Genomic DNA, 9593 nt, shown 5'->3' with positions numbered 1-9593 from the left:
AAGTTGTTATTTGAGTCTATATCAGAAGAGCAGCAGCATCCTGTTCTCAAATGACAAACATGGAGCATCTTGTCTTAAAGGTTTCACTAATAAGGAAATAGGCTACTTCCTTGTGTAGTCGGTAAAAACAGTTAGTTCAAGAGAAGTTTTCACTTCAACTTGCAAGACCTTGTTCATCTGTAAAATGATGAACAGGACATAAACTGTCTCTGCACATGAGACACTTTAACAAGGCAGACCGATAACAGACACAAATAGTTGTGTTGGGGCTTTACTTGTGCAGATATGAAACTACACATGCTTTTGGCACATCATCATCTTCACATTGTCTTAAAATATCAGCACCCTGAAAAGATACTGCAAGAAACTGAAGAAAGAAGCACACTGACTTGGAGGAAGCTGTCTGCAGAGGAAAATATTTTAAGAGTTCTACTTTCATCATTTTGTGCAGGCTGGTCTCGAACTCGTTAATTTACGAGATTATTTTCTTACATTTACGAGTTTAATCTTGTAAATTTACGACATTAATCTCAAAATTTAATTTTTTTTTTTACGTGGCCATAATCCTCCGTCGTAGGGATGAACTTGTGGAATCTGAAAACTTCAAACTCACACAAATAGAAAAATGTGCTGAAAATCTCTGACAGTCTTTTTGTGTGAGGTAAGAAATACACACATCATCCACCAGGGGTCAGCACAGGATCTAATTTTTGACGCAGGGAGTGAGAACCAGTCAGTGAAACACAATCAGAACTAAAAGTGTCTCTATATTTTCAAAGAGCGAACATGAGTGCAATAAGAAATGTGTTAGTGTGTGTGTGTGCGTGTGTGTGTGTGTGTGTGTGCTTCTGACAACAAGAAGATCCAGGAGTGTGTGTGCACCATAAAGCAACTCCTCCATGCAGTGATCCTTGTTCTCTTTGTGTTATAACCGCTGAGAAGAGAGAAGCCTTCTCTGCTTTCAGATAGGGAATCTTAACAGATCCACTTTCTGCCTCATTCAACTGTTCCAACAAAAGGGTGAGGCAGGAGCAACGTCTCTGAGGGAGGCGGCCTCAACACGGGCGCAGCGGCCGTAAGAGGGATCAAACCTGTGACCTTCTAACTGTTGGGTGGACTGTAACCGTCAGCCCCTCAATGGCTCTTCAAAAACACACTGCAAACACTGGAGGAGCAGGGCACTGAACCTAAGAGGGGCTATTTCAAAGTCTTTGACCTTAACAACTACATTTAAAGGACACTCGAGACACACAAACACAGAGACAACATGAGAGGGAAAATCGATGTGTTCACCTCGAGTCTAAACTCAAGACAGGAGAAAAAAAATAAGAGAACATGTTGGTTAAAAATAATAATAAGATTTTGAGAAAATAGATTAGAGAAGAAGACTAACTGCAGCTTGCTTGTTCATTTTTTTTCAGCTGTGTGTGTGGTCAGAGAACAGATGCACGTTTCCATAGAGGAGTGGACAAAAGAGAGAGAGAGAGAGAGAGAAAAAAAAAACGCTCTGTGTGTTCTTGACAGCCGGTTAAAGCAACAGGAACCAATTTCTTTAGAAGAAACCTTGAAATCTGACAGTTCAGTGTAGCCAGTAGAAGTTTTTGATGTGTCAGAGAAACTGCAGAAAAATGGATTTCTTCACCAAAATGTGTGTAATCATTTTTTTTAAAATCTGGAACGCAAACTTCTCGTACACATCACCTTCGACCTGAATGTGCATTATTCAATGTGCGAAGCTCCACAATCAATTCATGTGTGTACTTAACTTTGCAAACAACTTAAGGAATGTGGCATGGCAAGAAAAAAAGTAAATCAATCAAAAAATAATTGCAGTGATTTATCAGAAGTTTGGACGTGATTTTTCATTGATCCGCTTCAGTCAGAACAGCTCAGTGAACAGGAGTCCAGCAGCTGCCTCTTTTGATTTATTCTGCAGGGAGAAGTGCTGACAGATATCTTCCTCCTGCAGCAAATCTTCAAGCAAACTCATTTCTGCTATAATCAGCATTCTTTATTTAAGATATGCAAAAAGATCTGTATTTGACAAAATAAAACTTTGCTTGGAACAATTTCCTTTGTGCTGTTGCTAAGCTCAGTCTGCTACAGTATCAACCATTGAGTGTATATACAGATGAACAAACTGTATCCACCTCCTCCTGTTGTAAAAAAGTGAAACAAAATACCCCCAACGATGGGCGCTCAGATATTCTGCTGGTGACGTCATTTGGAGCTACAGCTGTGCAGGAGAAACTCTGCGTCATTTTTGACATCCTGCCCCTTACCCCAACCAAATCAAATATTTTAAAACATATAATAAAGCAACAAAGATCCCTTAGTCAGGTACAGGTTGGTACAGTCCACAGAAGAATAGATTCTCATGTCAGTTTGAAGCAGAGACTCACCGTTATGGAAAGTTAAATGACTATCGTGCAAGTAGTTGTTACATTTTCTTTCAATGTTTCACCTCTAATCTGTTAATCTGTTGCACCTAGCAACAGGAGACACATTTGACCACTTGTATAGCATCACATTACTCTAACTACCAGAAAGAGGAACACTTTGACATAAAACAGCATGATAAGAACTTATAACTTATAAAGACAGAAACTATGTTGAGAAAAACATATTTGACATGTAGGCTATGTTTGACTGATGTCTCTCTGATGTGTGGTTAAAAAAAAAAAAATAACGAGGAGGACCCAAGAGCAGAAAACCAAAAGTATTTATTTGAACAAAAAGGCAAAATATGGCTTACTTTAAAAAAAGAAAAAGAGCCACAAGAAAACACAGGGAGTTAAGAGTTTTATCAGAGGAGCAGTTCCACCAAATTAATTGACAACAAGAGGGAAGGTACACTGAAATGAAATAGACACTGGGTGGGACACAGGTGAGACTAACGACACAGGTGAAGACGATCAGAGCTAACAAAATGGCGGGAAACCAAAAACAGGGAGGAAGTAAGACAAGTGAAGAAACACTGGGGACAAGAACTACAAAATTAAACAGGAAACTCTAAAGACACACAGAGACCTTAAGAATGTAACAGTAAAAACACACACAGGACATAGAGAAACACACAGACTAAACATGAAAATAAAGCATTAAAAAAAAACACAAAAGGGAATCAAGAAAAGCAGGAAATTAAATTCAAATACTGAAAGAAGCTAAAAAAACAAAATTAAACCAGAAATTCATGGCAGTCCCGTTTTAACAGATATATTAATGCAGCCAGTAGGGGGAGCTCCAGATGTTTTGGCTTCACTTTTTGGGAGCTTTCATGGCATCCATCTTTTTATCAATCAATTTCAATTTTTATTTGCATAGCGTCAACTCATAACAAGTGTTATCTCGAGACACTTTACAAAAAGCAGGTAAAATACCTTACTCTTTGTCTGTTAACATTACAAAAGAGCAGGTAAAAAGACCTTACTCATTGTTATGTTACAAAAAGCAGGTAAAAAGACCTTACTCATTGTTATGTTACAAAAAGCAGGTAAAAGACCTTACTTATTGCTATGTTACAAAAAGCAGGTAAAAGACCTTACTCATTGTTATATTACAAAGACCTGGCCTAGCCATCATGAGCACTTTAGCAAAGCAGCAAAAGTTACAGTGGTAAGAAAAATCTGCCTTATTAAAAGGCAGAAATCTTCAGCTGGATCCCCGGCTCATGACGAAACAGCCTTCACAGGGCTTGGAAGGGGATCGGGATAAAATGCAGGAAGAGGGAAAGGGAGCAAGGAGGTGGGGTGTTTATATAGTCTACATCAGTGGTTCTTAACTGGTGTAACATCAGGACCCATCACCAACACTTCAATGACAGCAGCCCCATTTTCAGAAAATGTTCAACCACCACCATTTTTTAAAGTAACATGGTACAGTTAGGACATCTGACCGAAAAAAAAACACAAGAGTGTGTCGAGCTCAACAGTCTTCTTTGAGACTAGTCAACAGGTTTGTCTTTATAAGCAGTGATTTGTTTCTAAATACTATGTGTGCTCTCATTAGCCGGCACTTTGCAGCACATAACATTGACTTTTTGTTCCTGGGTCCACATCCCAAACCCACAAAAAAATTGCTCTGCGTCCCACTTTTTGGGTCCCAACCCACCAGTTGAGAACCAAGGGTCTATGGTTTTTACATGTACCAGAAAATATATGTTGGAGAAGTTTTACTTTTCAGCATGGACCGACTGAACTTTATGAAGCAGCTGGCAGCAGGTTTGTAGTATTTTTAAAATCAGTCAGTGGTGTCTGGGGTCAGGAAGTGTGATTTTCTTGTGATCAACTGTGTCAAAAAAAAGCACAGCGTTTATTTTTAGCTCGTTTCTCTTTTGTGATATGAATAGCTCTGAAAGCTGCTGCCTTTTGAGTGAACTCAAGAAATGTTTAAAGTCAGACCAGACAACATCTGTACTGCTTTAGTCTCCAAACCCTTCTAAAGACCTATTTTAATATCATACTCATGATTATTGTATATCATCTGTTGTAGTCATAGATGGAGGGCTTACAGTTAACTACCAGAGAGATATCTTTACGTTTAACTCTTGAGCTCCAGAGATTAGTGATAAAGGTTAGTTTTGTAACAGCAGTACTGTCATAAAATGACCATAAAATAACCCTAACCCATCAATCAATCCATCTCTCTATTTTCTTCCGATTATCCGAGGTTGGGTCGCGGTGGCAGCAAACGCATTAAGTCAACCCAGACTTCATTACTCTTTCTTTGAGTCTACATAAATTCAACTGACACACATACAAAAAAAACTTCAAATCCACCATCTTTCTTATCGTTAGCCTCAAAGCAGAATTGCCTAAGTCATGTTTTAAGGTTTTCAGAAAAGAAAGGAAAAACACATTCCAAGTCATGTGACTCGAGTCCACACCTCTGCAGTTCATAATTCCTATCATCGACTGAAAGTACATTTACTGTAGAAAGTTGAAGAAAAATGAGCCGCCATCTTTGCATGTAGCGTCAAAAATGTCTAAGTCAAAAGAGATGACTTAAGCCTGGCTCACACTGTGCGAGTGAAATCGGGACGGAGCGTTGACAATTGTTAATAAAGTTTCATTTGAAAAAAACAAAGGACGACGGCTGGTGAAAGAGAAGGAAGTGGAACTTGTTGTAGGATATAGAAAAGTTGATATAATTGTAGATATATGGATACAAGTTTCAGTTCTGCACTGATGATCTGTACAGAAAATTAAAAGAAAAAAAAACGCTGGATTGTGTCCTGCCACTGGTCGCCATGACTACAGTCCTCCCTTGTCTCTCGTGATTATATTGTAGTCACACACAACTTCTGCCGGACCCTTTCATGACATAAACGTCAAGATTTTAAATGCTAAATATTAAACATGTTTGAAATAAATCCCCGACAATCGCCGGGCAGATCGGCCTTGAGTGTGAGCCAGGCTTTAGGCGGATGGTGATTTTGGAATGTAACAAGCATTCTGATAGGCTGAGGACATAGCCAATAATGCACAGTGAACCAGCAGGGTTAGGAGAGTAGAGTTAGGCAGATATTACAATTTGGCCAAAATATGACTTAGACAATTATGCTTTAATTATGCCCAAGTTATTTTTTGGGCTTTTTTTGCCTTCATTTTAGAGATAGGACAGTGGATAGAGTTGGAAATCAGGGTGAGAGAGATGGAGGAACATCATGCAGGAAAGGAGCCACAGGCCTGACCAGAACCCGAAGCGCACACTTTGAGGACCACACAACCAACACCAACCACCAGGCTACGTCCCCATACAAGATTCTTTAAAAAAAAACTACTAAAAAAGCATCTATTGCTGCTTTGCCATTGCAAACTCATTGAGAAGCAATTTTACAGTACTCGCACAGCCAAACAAAACATATTTTTTGTAAAACAAATACTTACATACAAAAACACTTTTTCATTGTTTGATGAATGCCTAATTATCTGCAGATATCTGTCAGCTATACTGAGCCTCAGTCAATGCATCCCTAACATTGAGACACACATCTGGACTTCATCATCTACAGACTGAACGAAAAAAGTCCCTCTTGTCAGCTGACTGAAGGTAAGACGTTAAACAAAAATATGTTGGTTTTCCTTCCTTCAGTTCTGTTGTAAGAAAGCAGAGAAGGATGTTTTCTTACATGACAGGGTAAAAAAAAAAAATAGTCTCAAAATTCCCTTGTCCGGTTTGTTTTGGGATCTGGGGCATGTTAACATCTGTACAGTGCGTTTTAAATATAATAGAGCACATAAGCCTCTTTTAAGTGCCATCAGGATACAAAAACAGTTTCACTTCTGTTTCTCTTTTGTGCGATGCATTCTCTGGATAATCATGCACATGTGAGGAGTATGATTTTCTATTTCCACTCTTTGATCGTCTGTTTTCAGTTAGGTCATTACTACAGTGAGATGTGTGTATGTTAACATTTCTCAGATTGAGAGCAACACTTGACCTCAGAGTAGAGTGTGTGATATGCCCATGTGGTGTGTTCCCCCGGCACACTTACTGTATAGACTTACACATGCGCGCACACACACACACACACACACACACACACACACACACACACACACACACACACACACACACACACACACACACACACACACACACACACACACTAAATCCACACTGCAGCCTTTTCAATACATCCAGCCTGATTCACGTTAACCCATAAAACATGTCTGACATATTAATCAGGTCTGCATGTGGGGGTAGCTCTACTATTTCTCTGCTGCTATGAGGGGGAGGGCTCTTATTGGGCCATCTTACGCATCCTAGCGGCCAATAAGAGAAGGCTGAATACCTCCTCTCCTAGCAACAAGACTCCTTTTTCTCTGTGCGGTGCAATCAGCAAATCGTCACCCGTCATTTTACAAAACGAATAATTACAACTTAGCAGCTGTGCGGCAGAATCAGGGAAACACAAGTTTATCTTTTTTCCTCATAGATAGAACATCTCTGATTTCTCCTCCTCTCCCTCCCTCTCTCCATCTTGGCGGCAGCTCCGACTGAGCGCATTCAGGCAGCTCCTGTCTAACCATCTTAAAGGCACAGCCCTGCATATTTAAGTTTTTTTTTCTCCCCCTCTGTTCAGGGGCATTGTGGGTAATGGTCTGTACTTGTTGACCTCAGAGCGCTGAATGGAGGGGCCTCTCTCAGGAGGGAGAAGGAATACCTTGGCACAGAGCTATCATTTCCCTGAGACACCACCAACCTCTCAGCAATGAGCTTCTCTCTCTTTCTCTGTGTGCAGATGTTACACTCGCTGTTTGCTTAACACCCAACACTTTGACAAAAAATAAACAAAAAATAAGGCAGAGTATGCAGAGTTAAAGGTGTCTTCTTACACGGATTTAAAAAAATGACATAAAATAGACACATCCTTGAAGGTAAAATACTATAAGAGACTTATAGACACCTTGCTTGATTGAAGGTTTGCTGCAAATGACTTGGCTGTCGCTCTGGTACAGCACCTGTTGCCAGGATACAGCAGTGCATGTGCACATGGCTGTCCGACCCCTGACCCTCGCTGCATTCCTGTTCTTGCCCCTCTGGGAGTGCGGGAGAGTCGAGCACATGTTACATGTCTGCACAGCAGCCTAAGACAAACCAGAAACATGCAGAATTTTTTTCGGCTAACGCGTTGCTCGTAGTGAGCTCAGGTACGGGTCAGAATAGTCTTCAGAATTTGAGTGAATTTTTCCTCAGCCGTGGTTTTTTGTTATGGCTCATTTGTGAACTTGCTAGGGGTTAATTGTGCGTTCAAATAAGAGGAGGAAGCTGCAGGGTTTAATATGTTAAGAGAAATGGGGGCACGTAGTACAACGTCTCCATCTCACGTCTGTGTGAAATTTGACATGGAGCAATTGTAGGGACAGTTTGACCTTACACTTGCGAGACTTCTCAAATTTAGCAGAACAATATCTCATGGTCATTATGAGTCAATTGGGGAGTGGGGATGCGGAAAGCGTCTGGCAGGTTGAGAAGCAGATAATTAACTACCGTTCTGACCTCCTGTCCTTTTCGGCATCTTCCGTCCAGTCTCTGAATTGTCTGACAGCAGGAACAAAAGCCCCCACAAAGCTCATTTAGCCCGCTTTCAATGAGGACAGACAAGGAAAGAGTGCTCTCCCTTTGAAGTGTGTTCCCTCCGTCCTGTTCCGGCCCCACCTCCTGTCTACCGGATCAGACCGTTACAGTACGAGTGGCTCGAACACACAACCGGCGTTCAACCTTAGCTGACCCTTGCTCTCGTCAGACCCGCCCTCCTCAGGGGAGGAATGCTGCTGATGGTTTTTAATATTCCCCGGCCCTGCGTGCCCTCAAATTTGGCGGTGCGGTGTTAACACAAGCTGACACCACAGATTAGCCACAGACATCAGGAATGCTGCTGCCTTTTTGTGCCACGTGGACTTTGGCCAAGAGGGTCTTTGGGTTGCAAAGGCCACAGAGACCTGCGAAAAAAACAGGTCCAACGACGGAAAGACGGACGCTTTTCGTCGTGGTCGTCTTAATGTTAGCTGGCAAGCCAGCCACAGGCCGTGGACGTCTACGACTGTTTTCTTTCACATATTTGTGTTGCGTATTACTTTTTTTACACAAGGGGTCAAAATTACAAAAGAGAAACTGCTTCACAAAATAAGAAAAGCAAAAAAAACGGAATAATTTATGAAATGTGTGAATTTTAAAATTAACTTTGAACAGAGACAGACGCCCCTAAACTACCCAAAGAGTAATCCAGACCTTCAAATGAGCATTCACAATCACACATTGAGCCTAATTTACTCTTTAGTAACTGCAGGGTTTGAACACAATCATCAATACAAAACTACCTCAGGTTATGAACACCTCATTCAGTAACAGCATAAATATATATTTAAAGAAGCCGGCGTGTTCGAAGGCCACTTGATCAAAGATGAACAAGTGTTTTGAATATTCAGGTAAAGCGATAACTTACTCTCAATGCTGCCAAGGTAAATGTGTGTATTTATGTTCATGTGAATCGAAATCATTTTCTCTTTCAATAACATAACGCACACATTGATATAAAAGCTCTGTGACGTTTGCTGTGTGACAACACCAAAATAAATCTTCTATTTAATTTACATGAACTCCACAAGACATGTCATTTAAATAACATGATTAAATACTGTAAAGTGGATTAGATATCATGAACCAGGTCTTTATTATGAGTCAGAATTTTGAACCTTGGTTTAGTCTGAATAAAATGAAAATATTCGGTTGTAGGCTCTGTCGTTCTTCTCGGTGGAATCACAGTAAACATTTGTTTTATAAGAGAGAAAATCTATATAGCAGCAGCTTCCTTTACAGCCAGACTTATAAAAGTGTAGACCCCAACACAAGCAGCTGAGGTAAACCTCAGTGGTTTTATGGCATCTTTGCATCAAATGAATAGTTTCAGTCATGTTAGTTATTTGGGAAACTTGTGGTTGTAGTCTGACAAACAGTTACTGCTAACCTCAAAAACATCTCTCATTGCAGGCAGGTTTACGTGCTGTGTTGCCTTGACTTTTTTCCAACTTGTATGAAAAACAATGTAGTAACAAAGAGGTTTGTTTCTGGCGTGAATATAAACTGTA

At 40.4% G+C, this 9593-nt stretch overlaps 1 long non-coding RNA gene across 1 annotated transcript; it reads left to right on the top strand.

Moving 5' to 3' along the window:
• Positions 1-1833: 1833 nt before the first annotated feature.
• Positions 1834-6615, top strand: LOC136182404 (uncharacterized). Its single transcript, XR_010668669.1, has 2 exons — positions 1834-3454; positions 3494-6615. It is a non-coding gene; the product is annotated as an uncharacterized lncRNA (long non-coding RNA).
• The last annotated feature ends 2978 nt before the right edge of the window (positions 6616-9593 follow it).

This window comes from Labrus bergylta, chromosome 14 (genome assembly GCF_963930695.1).
Source record: "Labrus bergylta chromosome 14, fLabBer1.1, whole genome shotgun sequence".
Lineage (NCBI taxonomy): Eukaryota > Metazoa > Chordata > Actinopteri > Labriformes > Labridae > Labrus > Labrus bergylta.
This window is presented reverse-complemented; position numbering and strand designations above follow the sequence as displayed.